The 17,031-nt window shown below is 47.2% G+C and overlaps 1 protein-coding gene across 3 annotated transcripts in view; it reads right to left on the bottom strand.

Moving 5' to 3' along the window:
* Positions 1 to 17,031, bottom strand: part of LOC147725634 (uncharacterized) — a 387,879-nt gene that overhangs the window by 348,579 nt on the left and 22,269 nt on the right. The window contains exon 2 of one of the 3 annotated variants that reach the window (XM_086964330.1): positions 3,241 to 3,293. The exons of 1 other annotated variant lie outside the window; for it this stretch is intronic. The gene's annotated coding sequence lies outside the window, so the exon portion shown is untranslated. Of the gene's footprint in view, positions 1 to 3,240; positions 3,395 to 17,031 lie in introns of all 3 variants that reach the window. One more of the 3 variants, XM_086964331.1, reaches the window with a different exon arrangement.

Here is a 17,031-nt window from a genome sequence, read left to right as displayed (position 1 = left end):
CTAATTTCTCCAATTCTGGGCCCAACTTGGGTTGGAACTCTGCTTCCCATACTGCCCGTTGTACAATGGTAAATGGAGATCCGGTGTCTGCCACTACTGTGATGGTGATGCCGCCCATGGACATGTCCAGGACGGGTTTGGTTGATCTCTTCCCATCCACGCTCAGTACTTGGTCGTATATGCATAAGACGGTGACCACTTCTTCTTCTGTGACTTCCTCGAGGTCTTCTTCACCTTGGTCGACATATTTCACCATTCCCTTTTGCTGTTTCTTCCGACACACCTTATCGTAGTGGCCTACGATGCCGCAGTGCAGGCATTTGGCCCGGAATGCCGGACATCTTCTATTGTGTGCTTCATGGGACCAACTTCCGCACCTGTAGCACGTTTTCTTGCTCTCATTGTTCGCCTGCTTCCCTTGCCATCTGTTGGTTCTTTTGGTCCCTGGTGGCTTGCTTCTCTGGTCTTTGCGGTGTTCCTCTTCTTGTATTCTGTTCACCATGGTTGGGGTGGCCACTTCCTTCTTGGTTGCATTTGCGCACCTCCGTGCGAGTTCCGCTCTCTTTACAATGACCAACACATCTTTGAGTGTAGTGTCGCCGCTCGCCCACAGCTTGTCTTGTACATTTGCGCTCGTGGTGTGCATGACAATCTGATCTTTGATGAACTCGTCTTCCCACAGTGCGTATTTGCACGTGGCCGCCAGTTTCCTCAGGGCCGCTACATATTCTTCAATGGCTTCTCCCGCCTTTTGTTTCCTTTGCTGGAAATTATATCTGTCCACTGAAACGCAGATGGTGGGACGATAACGTTCATCTAGGTCTTCCACTGCGGGTGCATACACATCGTCGTCGGTGTCTTCTCTTTTTTTCGGTACCAGACTCTTGTAGATTCTGAGTCCCTCTGGACCTAGATTCAGCAACAGGTTACGTTTCTTTCTTTGAGGGGTGAACTTTTCTTCATTTTCATCCTCCAGGACCCCTATGAAATTGTCTATGTATTCTTTCCAGTCCTCCCACTTCATCAGTGGTTCTCCGGGTTTCGGCAGGAATTGCACAGGTGCTATCGCATACCCCGCCGGTGTACTCATCTTCACTTCCCTGGTGACTGTTATGTCGGTGCCTTTGCCCGTGGGGCTGCCTGGGGTGCTGTCCTTGATCCCTGTGTGCGTATCTCCCTGGGGACTCTTGGTGCTGGTCCCCACCTCCTCCTCTTTGGTAGCCAGCGCTACACCCCCCTGGCGTGGATTCACAGGAACGTAGTGCATGTGTCAACTTGACTGTGGGGTGATTGCGCTGCCTCTCTGGCCTATTCGCCGCTACTGTGATTGCCTGTGGCACTGACACGCTCCTCGGGTTCACTGTACCTCGGGTATGTCCTGCCGTGTCTTGATGCGTCGTCTAATCGGCTGGGCTGCGCCAGGTAGACCTTGCCTGTGTCTGGGTGGGCCAGGTGACCGTGTCTGGGTCCTTCTGTTCCTTGTGGCTGCCACGTGGAGTCTGACTTTCCTTTTACTCTCTTCGTGGTCGTCTGGTTGTGCCTCCCGACCTCGTCACCACTGTAAAGTTGTACAATAAGGACATACAGCAGGTGGGTGTAGTAGAACTCTTGTTTAACTAAGTACAAGATTAATTATTCCGAGGAGCGCCGGCCGGCGCTCTGCTCCGTGCAATACTCGGCGCGCTAATCAATGCGCGCGCACCCGGCGCCAACATGGCCGCCGCACGTCACGTCAACGTGACGTGCGTAAACTAGATTGCTACAATATATATATATATATATATATATATATATATATATATATATATATATATATATATATATCCACTTAATCCACTCGCTCACCGAAGGGACGACAAGCCACACCAGCCAGGTACGTTCAAGGTTTGTTTATTGGGCAAAAAAACAGACGTGTTTCGAGCCAACGGGATCTTGGTATATATATCACAATAACCGTCGTAATTATGTAGCCATAGTTAGGTCAGAGTTTCCATACAAAGAGTATAACTTTTGTTTCAAAAAAGGTCATCACCTCTAAACGTCAATGGAAAGTTTGGGGGTGATCCGTTAAGCAAGGACCCGGGGGGCCCAAAACATTTATTTCAGTTAATCATTCCCATATGAACATTTTAAAACAGCTACAGAAAAAAGAGCTGAAGAGATTTCACCAAAAATAGCAAAAAGTTAGAACCTAACTATTTTTCTAATTCAGTTTCGGATTTTTATTGTCTTGCCTTTCAACTTTATTACTGTTTTGATGCTGCATAAATACTTTACATTTTGCTCTAAGTTTAGCCTGTCTGCTCTCTGCCAGAGCTATCATGCGGTTGTGCTTAGGTATATTTGGGGACTTTTTTGCTTCACCCGGACAAAGATAATGATTATTACTTGAGTGGGTACTTACCACCCTCAACTAATACTCCTGTTTCTTACAGGCTGTATCATGGGCTGTGTTTTTGGAGCCGTGTGCTGAGTAGTACCTTCCAACAGTCCCTTCCTGTGTCAGTCATCAGCTCTATTTTCTAAAAGAATACCACATAATCGCATCCTTAAACAGTGTTGTGTTCTGGTCCCACTCATATTTAAGGTATGTACAGCTGACGTAGGAATGCTTCTGCAGAGAATTAGAAATGTTCTTGTCGACATGGGAGACCAGCACATCCTGTTGCTCCAGTGTGCAGATGTGTTAGTCATCCTGGACGCAACCCTTGTTGGAACATTTTTGAATAAAATAATGGCAGTGGCCTGATGGTGACCATCAATAAACACAACATCATAGTGGAACATGTGGCATGTACTGTTAAGGTGGATTCTTAATATTATCTGCGGATAGGACAGCGAGTGAGCCCCAACCCAACTTGAGCTAGATCTGGTTAGCATTGCGCCTACTTTGCATATGCAATTTATCTACTGCTGCCATAGGCTGGGACAGACTCATTATGGGCAGAAATTTCTGGTAACTTCATGGGTCAGACAGGTCACTGGACAAACAATTTAATCAGTGGTATAAACCAATTGAGGAGAGCTGAATTGTTTAAGCAACCTGTAACAATCAATTTAGAAACTTGGCTAAAGATTCCAGCAAATATGGCTCTTTTCAAGAAAACCTGGGAAGATTAAGATAATCAAAACAAGAACATTTTCTATTGGAAACAGTACTAGGGCTCCAGCATTATTGGACTGACAGTCTCAAGGGATTCACACAAAATTCACGAAGTTCTGTTTGCACATATTGCTTACCTAAGAGGCGGCTGGCTGAGGGATACCAAACTTTCCTCCTGTTGTTGAAGACTCTGTAGGGACAAATTGGAATCGTATCACACTTGACTTGACATCTGCACCCAACCAGTAAAAGATCATAAACGGTGCCAGGTTGATTTACTGCTTGAAGTCCCTGGGGAGCGACAAAATTGTAAGCAACGACAGTGCTATTTGAAGGGACAGAAATTTTATATGATACACATCCCTATGACGCAGTGGGAGTTGGTATGTGGGGCAATAGCTCCCACTAGTCGCTCTTTTTGATGTTAGATGTCCAGGGAGGTGATTGTTGACCTCGGTTGCCCTGACGAAATTGCTGCTAATGTATAATTGGCAATGAAACAAGTTGGCTGTCCTTGAAGTGGTCTACAACATGCTGTGTTTTTAACCTTGCGCAAACTCACAGTTCGGAATAAAAGTGACAAGTTTGTTTGGGTCTAGCCCAATTTTAACAGAGACTTCTTGAGTCTCATTGTTTTCATGGGGTCTTTATTATTTCTTTTTCACTTCTTTCCTTCACTGGACACACTACATTTATTTTCCTTTACGAAAGTTATCGATGATGATATAAACGTGGGGCAACTGGTGAGAACCTACCAGTAGCTCCTTTGGTGGCGCGCACGTGAGATACTTTCTCTTTTCTCCACACATTTTTTCAGCACACATACACTTAAAACAGAGGGGGTATGTGATGTTATGAGTGAACTGACTGGCCATTTATTTTTCTTTTCTGTCTCTATAACTGTTTTAAAACTAGTGGGCATGTAGGATTTGGCCATATTGTGCTATAGAATAGCTGGCTGTGGGAATAGATCAGAATATCTTCCTCACTTTAATCCTACAGAAAATAAATAATTGAAAAAGTGTCTGCAAATGCCAGATCTTTGTTGTATGAATAGATGTTGATTGGAGGGTGATCTGGGACATTATTTTCTCTATGGCTCCTTATTGAAAGCATGGTTAGAATACTGCCAAGCATCCGTAGATCTGTCTACAGCCATGGGTAGATTATTGCCAAGCATTCGTAGATCTGTCTACAGACATGGGTAGAATGTTGCCAGGCATCCACAGATCTGTTTCCAGAAATGGGTAGAATATTGCCAAGCATCCGTAGATCTGTCTACAGACATGGGTAGAATGTTGCCAAGCATCCACAGATTTGTCAACTGACATGTTTGGAATATTGCCAAACATCCGTAGATCTGTCTACGGGTAGAATACTGGCAAGCATCCACAGATCTGTCTACAGACACAGATAGATTATTGCCAAGCATCCACAGATCTGTCTACAGACACGGTTAGAATGTTGCCAAGCATCCACAGAACTGTCTACAGACACGGTTAGAATATTGCCAAGCATCTGTAGATCTGTCTACAGACATGGGTAGACTGTTGCCAAGCTGCCACAGATCTGTCCACAGACATGTTTAGAAAATTGCCAAACATCCGTAGATCTGTCTACGGGTAGAATACTGGCAAGCATCCACAGATCTGTCTACAGACGCAGGTAGATTATTGCCAAGCATCCACAGATCTGTCTACAGACACGGGTAGAATGTTGCCAAGCATCCACAGAACTGTATACAGACACGGTTAGAATATTGCCAAGCATCTGTAGATCTGACTACAGACATGGGTAGTCTGTTGCCAAGCAGCCACAGATCTGTCTACAGACATGTTTAGAATATTGCCAAGCATCTGTAGATCTGTCGACAGGCGGGGTCTCCAACCGGTCGATCGCGAGCTACCGGTAGCTCGCGGAGACCCCGGGAGTAGCTTGTGTAGCCCTTCAGTAGTATTTGGTGTTATTTTGGGCTATTAGCCTTTCGGGCTCCATTTGCTCGCCCTCACCCAAACAAGCTGCTCGGATTGGAGCTAAGCTGGAGTGGGGGCGGGCGAAGAGGATGACGCTCCTCTCCTGGAGCTGTAGACTCATCTCATGAGAGTCTAACTCTTTTTTTTTTTTTTTTTTTAATTTGTTTTTATTGCAGAATTAGAAACCATTGCATATAATAGATCAACCAGCACACTCATGGTGTCCCCATGCATGAATAAAATAAACAGTAAATCGTACACAGCCATTTAGCCCGCATCCCGGAGGCCGGGCGGCGTATTAATCCACACTTCCAGCAAGAACATCACAGTGAGCATCCCATAGGGATAACTGGTCAATAACATCTTTATGTATCTGCATTTTACCCCCCTAAACTCCTAACCCCCCCCCACACCAGCCAGCATTCACTAGCATTCCAGTTAGGCGACTGTTACTCGTAATCCAGGACCCAAACCCATCTAATGATGGACACCTATCGTGTTGGTCTAATGTGTCCCTATACCACCCTCGCTGCGTGTCTGGGCCCTCCTGTCACGCTAGGGACATGTCCAACCCCGGGAGTAACTGCTGTGCCTTTTGACCTGGGCCTCGGTGCCTAACACTACCCCCAAACAACCCCCTCTCCTCCCCCCCCTGCAACCTCTGACGATATGGGCCTTATTCCTAACACTGCAATGGGGCTCGCTACAAATCGAGTGATGCCGTTACACTCTTAAGCCTCATGGAGCCCGGATACACAAATAGCTTATTCTTCGTCCTCCACCATGGAATCACGCAACGCCTGGACTATCATCTCCGACGCCCTTGCCATTTCTAAGCTCTTTTCATTATCAATCTTGACCGCCTGTCTCATTCGGAGCACACTCTCACATTCAGACCATCTCAGCAGTTCATTCACCCATCTCCTCACTGACGGTCCCTCCTTGGACTTCCAGTGCCAAGTAATTTCTCTCTGCGCCAGTATGAGCCCCAGATCAATGAATTTACTCGTCACCTTAGTGTTCTTCGTGTGTGGGAACCAGAGCAACAGACACGCCGCCATGTCAAAATCCACCTCCCGATCAGTCACCGCATTCAGGAGTTCCCCAACCTCCAGCCAATATGTCTCCAGCTTTGGACAGCCCCACAACAAGTGATCTATGTCAACCTCTAATGCCAGGGACCTCGGGCATCGCGCCTCCTGCACCCGAAAATACCGTTTGATCTTCTCCGGGGTCAGGTAGGCCCTATGCAGGACGTAAAAGTGTACCTGTTGAAAGCGTGCATTCCTTGTCCCTTTCCATGTTCGCTTCAGGACATGTCCCCACACCGTGTCTGGGATGGGCCTACCTATACTAACCTCCCATTTCGATTTCAGGCCTAGGAGCGGATCCAACCCCTCATGCAGCATCCTATTATGGAGGCAGGTCACCGCTTTAAATGTACCTGCGGCCATCACGACATACTGGCAGGCCATGGTCGTTTCCGGCTCAAGGAGCCCTCCTTTCCAGTGTTTCTGCACTGCCGCCACCACAGCCGCATGCAAGAGGAAGCTCTCTTCCGGCAGCCCAAACTGTTCCTGCAGCGTCTGAAAGGGGACCAACGTTCCATCTACATACAGATCTCCCACCATCTGTAATCCCAGCTCTTCCCATTCCAACAGCGGTGATCAATCACCGCCATGCGGCAGCGCGGTCAACATTCCCAATGGTATCTCCGGAGCATAAGGTCGGGTCGTCTTTGCTCTCTTCAAACTCCTATGCCAACACAACCTGAGCGTCTTTTCCTCCTTGGTGAGGCCTCTCAACTCTAGTTTCTGCTGCATAATTATGTAAGCCAGGACGTGACGTTGTATACCGTTCCCTCGCTCGTGTTCCGGCCCTCTAAACACCCTAGCCACGTGCTGCGTAAGAATCTGAAGCTGCGCAGCCAAATAGTACAATTCAAAATCGGGGACTGCCATCCCCCCTTCAAGCTTGGGTCTAAGCAAGGTGTTCAAAGCTACTCTACGTCGTCCGTGCCCCCAGAGGAAGTCCGTCATCATCGTCCGCAGGTCCTTAAAGATCCTCTGAGGAATCCAAACGGGCAGCGTGCGGAAATAATAAAGTAACCTTGGGAGCGCCACCATTTTCAATAGAGCCACTCTACCCAGTACTGACAAAGGGAGGGAGGCCCAAAAGGATATACAGCCTCTCAGTGCTCTTATACAACGCCCTATATTACCCTCCAACAGATTCGCGACCTCATGGTAGGTGCGGACTCCTAAATAAGTGAAGCAAGATGGCTCCCAGATCACACCCAAATCACGAGGGGGGGACTGTGTGTCCGCCCTAAGCGGAAAGATACAAGTTTTCGTCCAATTCACCATAAGTCCCGACAACTGACCAAACTTGGATAACATATCCATCGCTCCCTCCAGAGCCTGCTCTGCATCCGCCAGGTACAGCAACAAGTCGTCCGCATATAGAGATATATAATGCGATTGCTCACCTTGTTCAATCCCCCGGTACAGGACTCCTGATCTGGCTCGCTCCGCCAATGGTTCCATTGCTAGTGCAAACAGCAACGGGGATAGCGAACACCCCTGTCTCGTCCCTCTACAGACCGGATAATCCAAAGATACCAGAGTGCCCAGGCGCACCCTCGCTGTTGCCGAGGAATATAACACTTTCATCCATCTACTAAACCCCTCGCCAATACCAAACTTCGCCAGTACTTCTTCCAAGTAGACCCATTCCAGGCTATCAAAGGCTTTTTCAATATCCACAGACAACACTGCCGGGTCACCTTCTGTGTCCGCAGCGCCATCCAATATCCCAATTAGGCGACAAATATTTAGCGTTGTGTTCCTTGTAGGGATGAACCCTGCTTGGTCCCTGTGCACCAACCTAGTCATATGTGGAGCCAACCTGGTGGCTAGAATACGGCTCAATATCTTATAGTCTACTGTCAACATGGACAAAGGCCTATATGACTTTACATCCGATGCCTCTCTACCGGGTTTCAGCAATGGTACTACCAGCGCCTCCCTCATCGACCTGGGCAGGTACCCCAGTCTTCTAGCCTCCTCGTACACCACCAGTAATCTGGGTGCCAAACTATCCACGTATTTCTGGTAAAATTCAATCGGCAGGCCATCTACCCCAGGCGTTTTGTTCCTCGCCATGTGTTTAATGGCCGCCCTGATCTCGGTGAGCGTGATGGGCCCTCCTAATTCCTTCGCATCATCGTCATCCAGCACTGGCAGCTGCATCGATTCCAAGTAATCACTGATCTCTGTGGCCTCCACCCCCAGTTGGCATTCATATAACTTTGCATAATATGCCGAAAACACTCCATCACCGCTGTCTGCGAATAAACCATCTCCCCTGATTCAGATTTTATGCTCAAGATTGGGCAGCCTCTGATTTCTGGATTAGCGATCATGGCAAGGAGCGTGCCCTCTTTATCCCTCTCGGCATGCGCTTTAATGGTATATTGCCTATAATCATAACTTCTCAGCCGTTCCGTTTCAGTCGCCACTACCTCTTTGGCTTCTAATAACCGGGCTTGTAAGTCCGGTCGGTCCGGTCTACGCTGTTCTAGATCCCTCAACTCCTCTTCCGCTTTTGCAACCGCATTCAAAACTGACTTTCGTGCATTCGAGAACCTACCCATACACACTCCTCTCACCACCACTTTCATCGCGTCCCATTCAGTAGACCTAGTATGAGCTGTACCCTCGTTTTCCTCAAAGTATTGGTCTATGCCTCGTTGGGCCGCGTCACTAAACACCAAGTCTTCCAAGGTGTCGGGCCGAAGCCGCCATGTTGAGACTGCGGATCTCGCACGTTGCCACTGTATGAATACCAACAAGGGATTGTGATCCGAGATGGTCCTGGTCAGGTATTCTGTATGGGTGACCATGGCAGCCAGGGAACCACTGCACAGGACCAAATCGATCCTAACGTGTAAAGCATGGAGGGCTGAAAAAAAGGAATAATCCCTACTAACCTGATGTTGCTCCCGCCATACATCCAGCAGTCCCCACCTCTCTTGCCAATCCTTCCTATGTGCAGCTAGTCTACGTACCGGGGAATCAGCCAGTGGTGGGTGCGACCTATCCAGTGCCACATTAGTGATCAAATTAAAGTCCCCTCCTAGAATCACAGGGCCTGCCAAGAAGGAGGCCAGTGAGCACGACAGGCCATCAAAGAAGTGAGCCTGGTCAACATTTGGGGCATATACACAGCACAAAACCACATCCCGGCCATATAACCTCCCCTCAACCGCCACATATCTACCCTCAGGATCCACCAGCTGATTCACCACCTGGAACGGTATGCCCGCTCGAACCCATATCAGCACTCCTCTAGCGAATGCTGAATAAGTGGTGCCAAAAACCTGACCTCGCCACCTCTTCTGTAGCGCAGTACATTCTTGTTTAGTTAAGTGAGTTTCCTGTAACATTGCAATCTGGACACCCCGCCTCACCAGATAAGCATGCACTTTGTGGCGTTTAATCATTGTTCGCAGTCCTCGGACATTCCATGTTAGGCACTTCAAGTTAGGTAACGTCCCCATGGTAATCCTTACTGATCAAATTCAGGTACATCCTGTCATTGCCCACATCGCTGCAGTTGCTCCCCCCCAAAATAATTGTAGAAAAAACTCCCCAAACCCCACTCCCCAGGACAGAGCCTAATAACCCAGTTTCAGCCCTGTTCCAAACCTTGAACTCAACACACATCAGTCTAATCTGTGGTCGCCACCCCAGAAGGCCTTAAGGGCCCCAAGGGGGTGAGTTATCACCGACCCAGGGCAGGCGGAGCCCTCACTCCGCGTCTTCCATCCCACACTGCTTATGCACCACCCTACCTGCCAGCCCTTCCAGTACTAGCTAAGTATTTCTCCGTAGAGCACAGTATCATAAGTTCCAAACATGAGTCATTCATTAAAGATCCCATCGGATGTCTGTGGGGTGACCGCAGGGCCCTTCGAGCTCTCCGCCTCCGATAGTTCTTCTCCAGTCCTGCCTCCGTCCTCACCAGAGTCCGATTCAACCAGTTCCCTCTCCTGTTGCGACCTCGTGATGCTCGCCGTTGCAGCCAGCGCCCCTCTCTTGTCCGCAGCCATTTGACCTTCCCGTTCCGCTCTCTTAAGCTTGTTGCGCGAACGGATTCGTTGAGATTTCCGGATCTGGAGCGGTTTAGGCCTCTCCCGCTGACTTTTACCGGTTCGGTCTGTGCCGGCGCGATACAACTCTAGCCATGACCACGCTTCATCAGGAGTCTGGAAAAATTGAGTGTTCCCATCCAGGATTACTCGCAGCTTAGCCGGGAAGAGCAATGAGTACTGAATGCCCTCCTCCCTCAGCTCCTTTTTTACCGCCAGGAAGGACGCTCTGCTCTTTTGAACTTCTTGCGTATAGTCCGGGAATATCGTAACTCGGCTATTTTCCACCTCAAATGGGCCCATTGTTCGAGCCCTCTGGATTAACAGGTCCCGATCTTTATAGTGTAGGAGCTTCACCACCATCGGCCTAGGAGGGCGGCCGAGCGCCGGTGGGCGAGCTGGCACCCTATGTGCCCGTTCCAGTGAGAAGAAGGATGAGAGGCCCTCCGGGGCCACCACCGTCCCAAGCCAGTTCTCCATATAGGCCACTGCGTCATCCCCTTCGATTTTCTCCGGCAGACCTACAACTCGTACGTTGTTCCGTCGATTACGACTTTCGGCATCCTCTGCTCGTCTCTCTAACGTGTCCAGGCGGCTGAGGATGTCCATTATTTTATGTTCCGCGGTCACCACCGCCGGTTTCAGGTCTTGAAGCAGTTGCTCATGGTCCTTTACTTTGTCCGATAGCTTGGCATGATCCGCCCTCAGGAGACCCAGCCCTGTAGCGACCTGCGCAATGTCCTGTTGCAAAGCCTCCTTAGTCGAAGTTATTGCCTCCAGGATATTATCTAGTCGCTGATTCAGCCGCTGCTCCTGCTCCATCATCAACGGAGAAGCTTGGGCCTCACGGGACAGCGCAGTTGAGTCCTCCCGGCCCTGCTCCGCAATGGCCGACCCTCCTGCAGCCGCCATTTTAGGTGCTTCGGGCGTCGTCATATGGCCGCCCCTGGCCTTCCTCCTGATCCCGTTATCCTCTGCCCGGGAGTTGTGCGCACCAACAACTATCGTAGGGCAGGCACCCCTGCCTTACCGGCGACTCCAATAACCAGGAATACCGGGGCCGCCTGCATCACAGTCACCAGGGCCGAGATAGGGGGGAGGGGGGAGGTATAAGCGGGTATCGTACAGGCTGTGCCCCAGTCCAACACTGGCCTCTGCACCCCCAAATCCACCTCCCAGGCCCGTTCTGGTGCGCCCCAGCTGCACCAGACTCGCTGGAGGCGGATCACACTGCAGTCCTAGTCTAGTCCGCCTCGACCCTTGCACAGAGACCGCCGTCTTTTTACGCCGCCATTTTCCTCCTGCTTCTCACAGCACCTCCGACTTCTTCTTTCGGGTCTCGGTGGTATATTCGGTCTGCTGAGAGCTCTCAGCTGCTCTCCGATGGTTCCCCAATACTTCACAGAAGGATTTCGCCGATCAGGGATCCCCCAGGGTGTAGTTTTCAGGAGAAATAGCAGGACCTTGCGCGGAGCTGCAAGCTCACGCCGCCATCCCGATCGGCGTCCAAGCCACGCCCCCATGAGAGTCTAACTCTTGTGACCTCATTGTGTACTGAAATTGCGCTGGCATCACACTGTCTGCCATTGTGCGACAGGTGCCAGTGCGGAGCAGTAGGAGACGTGACTTCCACCGCCAGAAGCAGCCAGGAGACGTGCCTTCCAACGCCAGGAGACGTGCCTTCCACTGCAGGTAAGCTCAATGGTGGAATTAGGGATCCCGTAGGAGGGATGGCTGACAAGGCGTCAGAGAGCGCCAGTGGAAAAGAGGGCAGAAAGGCACAAAAAACGAGTGGAGCAGAAGGGCACAAAAAGCGAGTGGAACAGAGGGCAGAAGAGCACAAAAAACGAAGCAGAAACGAGTGGAACAGAGGGCAGAAAGGCACAAAAAACTAATGGAACAGAGGGTAGAAAGGCACAAAAAGCGAGTGAAACAGAGGGCAGAAGGGCATAAAAACAAGGGGAAAATGAGTGGAACAGAGGGCAGAAAGGCACAAAAAACTAGTGGAACAGAGGGTAGAAAGGCACAAAAAGCGAGTGAAACAGAGGGCAGAAGGGCATAAAAACAAGGGGAAAATGAGTGGAACAGAGGGCAGAAAGGCACAAAAAACGAGGGAAAAACGAGTGGAACAGAGGGCAGAAAGGCACAAAAAATGAGTGGAACAGAGGGCAGAATGGCACAAAAAACGAGTGAAACAGAGGGCAGAAGGGCACAAAAAACAAGGGGAAAACGAGTGGAACTGAGGGCAGAAAGGCACCAAAAACGAGGGAAAAACAAGTGGCACAGAGGGCAGAAAGGCACAAAAAACGAGGGAAAAACGACTGGAACAGAGGGCAGAAAGGCACAAAAAACGAGTGGAACAGAGGGCAGAAAGGCACAAAAACGAGGGAAAAACGAGTGGAACAGAAGGCAAAAGAGGCACAAAAACAAGGGAAAAACGAGTGGCACAGAGGGCAGACGGGCACAAAAAACGAATGGCACAGAGGCAAAATACAGAATACAGAAATATAGGGGCAGCTAAGAACAGAAGGCAGAACGGGCAGAGAGTCACGGGGGCAGCGAGGGGAACAGAAGGGAAAACCGGGCCGAGACACAGGGCAGCGAGGGGTACAGAAGGAAAGACCGGGCAGAGAGAGCACGGAGACAGCGAGGGAAACAGAGGGAAGAAAAAGGGGCACGGAACACGTACAGGCAGCGGGGGAAGACAGACAACAGCAGTCACAGACACAACAATGATAATACAGGCCATACAATAAAAGCAATAAAACGTTGAGCACCTTTCCAAATGATTATTTGCAGCATAAGAACAAATCAGTTCCACATTAAAGGTAAGATCGCTTTCCATGTATGTTTGTTAATTGAGCTGCATTACAATGATTATTTCAATGACAACTATTATTGAAAGGTCTTAATTTTGGACATTAATTTTGGACCTATTAATTGAAATATCTTGAAGCGTCACAAATCCAAAGTCATTCCTTTTGGTGTTCTAGGGAACTCTTAAGTCAGGCCTGTCTTGGGTATATTGTTCAAACCACAGTATGGGCTCTGATGAAATTAGGCTTAAAGTCAATGAAAATCGGCGTGGGGGTCTCTCAGAAAAATGCGCGAGTTGCTTCGGGTTCAGTAGCTCACGACGATTTTCACTGGCCAGAAGTAGCTCTGACTACACAAAAGGTTGGAGACCCCTGGTCTACAGACACAGGTAGAATATTGCCAAGCATTCATAGATCTGGCTACAGACATGGGTAGAATATTGCCAAGCATCCACAGATATGCTACAAACACGGGTAGAATGTTGCCTAGCCTCCGTAGATCTGTCTACAGACACAGGTAGAATATTGCCAAGCATTCGTAGATCTGTCTACAGACATGGTTAGAATATTGCCAAGCATCCGTAGATCTGTCTACAGACATGGTTAGAATATTGCCAAGCATCCGTAGATCTGTGTACAGCCACAGGTAGAATATTGCCAAGCATCCATCGATCTGTGTACAGCCACAGGTAGAATATTGCCAAGCATTCGTAGATCTGTCTACAGACATGGTTAGAATATTGCTAAGCATCCGTGGATCTGTCTACAGACACGGGCAGAATATTTCCAAGCATTCATAGATCTGTCTACAGACACAGGTAGAATATTGCCAAGCATCCGTGGATCTGTCTGCACACAAGGGTAAAATGTTGACAAGCATCCATGGATCTGTCTACAGTCACGGGTAGAATGTTGACAAGCATCCATGGATCCGTCTACAGACATGGGTAGAATATTGACAAGCATCCACAGATCTGTCCACAGACACAGTTAGAATGTTGCCATGCAACCACAGAACTGTCTACAGACACGTTTGGAATATTGCCAAGCATCCATAGCTCTGTCTACAGACATAGGTAGAATGTTGCCAAGCATCCACAGATCTGTCTATAGACACGTCTAGAATATTGCGAAGCATCCGTAGATCTGCAAAGAAACTCCCTAGCACACGTCAAAAATCAAGTTCTTTTCAAAATTATACATTCAACATTCTTGCATTCAGAAATGAAGTTCGTTAGTATAATCCGGTTGTTTCTTGTGAAGTTTTATTCTTGGACTCTCACAGCCAACACGTGTTTCGTCATATTGGGAATGTAACCCACAACTTTTTCAAGGCTGCATTGGTAAAGAAAAGAACATACACAATTGTTTGAGGACCTAATACAACAAGTCCCATTAACACAGTGTTGAAAATCACACTGTAACTATTAGTTGTTGTTCAAGTTGGTTGGTTGTTATTCATTCGTGCCATGCAACATAGTATCACAGGTGGTGATTAGTCAGTCAACTTCGTGCTTTAAAACAGTGGTTTAAAATAATATTTTAGACAAAGTAATTCTTTACGTAGATGCGACTGTTCATATACGTTAAATAATATAACACATAATGTACCTCTGTATCCAGTAGGTCTATGAACTCGTAGTAAGATGGAAAGACCAACATGTGATACGAACAACTATGTAATGGCTGCAGGTGCTCGAAGTACTGTCGCATTCAGAGGTGATTTAATAAGCTAGGGAACTTCTTAATAAGAAGTTCTGGAAGGTCGTGAGAAGGGGATATATCTTGGTGCGATATTACATGCACACTGTCTGGTGAAAGAGTGTCAAAATACCCTAAAGGAATACCTCTTTGTGGTAAAGCGATCGTATCTGTAAATAAAATAAATTTTACAAAAAGAGATATTTAGTTTCAATGAACTACAATAATGTCCATCGCAGTATTCACCTATCTAGTCGCATTAATCACATATTTTGCGGTGTAGGGGACGATCTCTGCGTCTCAGTAAAATTCGGTGAAAGAAGTCAAGGAGTGTAGCTTCTTATCTCTGTTTATTAATATGTAGGGCTGTAGGAATAACATAAGTTTTCTAATTATTATTTAAATTACTTTTGTCTTTATAGTGACACTATTTATCGAAAATCCATATCTTCTCATTAATAAATATTTCGGTAACCGCAGTAAAATCCACTTAGATGTACCGTGCAACTGTATTGAAAAATATATAATATAATAAGCGCACCTCGTAATATTTGCTATGAGAGATAGAGTCATAGGGTTGATATTCTCATAATCAGCCCGATAAATTACATTCTATATACAGTGTTATATCGTAGGTCGAATTGGCATGTTCAATATTAAAAGTGCATGTGTTCTCTCGTAGCGAATATTACGAGGTGCGCTACAGAAACCCACTGCGGGTTGGAAGTATCACCGCAAAATATGTGAGTAATGCGACTAGATAGGTGAATACTGCGATGGACATTATTGTAGTGCATTGAAACTAAATATCTCTTTTTGTAAAATTTATTTTATTTACAGATACGATCGCTTTACCACAAAGAGGTATTCCTTTAGGATATTTTAACACTCTTTCACCAGACAGTGTGCATGTAATATCGCACCAAGATAATTCCCGTTCTCACGACCTTCCAGAACTTCTTATTAAGAAGTTCCCTAGCTTAATAAATCACCTCTGAATACGACAGTACTTCGAGCACCTGCACCCATTACATAGTTGTTCGTATCACATGTTGGTCTCTCCATCTTACTACGAGTTCATAGACCTACTGAATACAGAGGTACATTATGTGGTATATTATTTAACGTATCTGAACAGTCGCATCTACGTAAAGAATTACTTTGTCTAAAATATTATTTTAAACCACTGTTTTAAAGCACGAAGTTGACTGACTAATCACCACCTGTGATACTATGTTGCATGGCACGAATGAATAACAACCAACCAACTTGAACAACAACTAATAGTTACAGTGTGATTTTCAACACTGTGTTAATGGGACTTGTTGTATTAGGTCCTCAAACAATTGTGTATGTTCTTTTCTTTACCAATGCAGCCTTGAAAAAGTCGTGGGTTACATTCCGAATACGACGAAACACGTGTTGGCTGTGAGAGTCCAAGAATAAAACTTCACAAGAAACAACCGGATTATACTAACGAACTTCATTTCTGAATGCAAGAATGTTGAATGTATAATTTTTTTTAAAAACTGAAAAGAACTTGATTTTTGACGTGTGCTAGGGAGTTTCTTTGCTTATGTACAGGCCCTTGCCTAACTTAGAGGGAGTTGTGGTTCCCTTTACCTTATAGCACCGTTCTTCGAATACTGATTGCACCACATTAGTGAGATATTCTGACTGGCACCATAGAAACCTATAAACAATACCACTGGCCTAGTGTTTTGCATCCGTAGATCTGTCTACAGACATGGGTAGAATATTGCCAAGGATTCATAGATCTGGCCACAGACATGGGTAGAATATTGCCAAGCAGCCACAGATATGCTACAGACATGGGTAGAATATTGCCAAGTATCCATAGATCTGTCTACAGACACAGGTAGAATATTGCTAAGAATCCACAGATCTGTCCAAAGACATGTTATGTTATGTTATGATAATTATTTCTTCTATAGCGCTCGGCTACTCCAAGGAGCATCCCGGCGCTTTGGCGAAGAATATCTGCAGGTAGAAGGGCAACATAACAGCTGAAAAGGAGACTAAAAGAGGAAAAAAACCGAAGAAAAACTATTTAGTAAAAAGCCACGTTTTCAAGCCCTTCCTAAAAGCAAGAAGACTGGTAGTCTGTCTCAGGGACAGTGGTAGTTCGTTCCAAGCCCGCGGGGCCAGGTAGCGGTACGACCGGCCTCCCATTCTAGCACGCCTAATGGCAGGAACCGTCATTTTGGTCAGACAAGTTGACCTCAGGGCCCTGCTGGGTTGGTAAAAAGAAAGGCGTTTCCCAAT

This window comes from Lissotriton vulgaris, chromosome 3_2, assembly GCF_964263255.1.
Source record: "Lissotriton vulgaris chromosome 3_2, aLisVul1.2, whole genome shotgun sequence".
Taxonomy (NCBI): Eukaryota; Metazoa; Chordata; class Amphibia; order Caudata; family Salamandridae; genus Lissotriton; species Lissotriton vulgaris.
The sequence above is the reverse complement of the archived record's forward strand: the minus strand, read 5'-3'. Positions and strand labels throughout refer to the sequence as shown.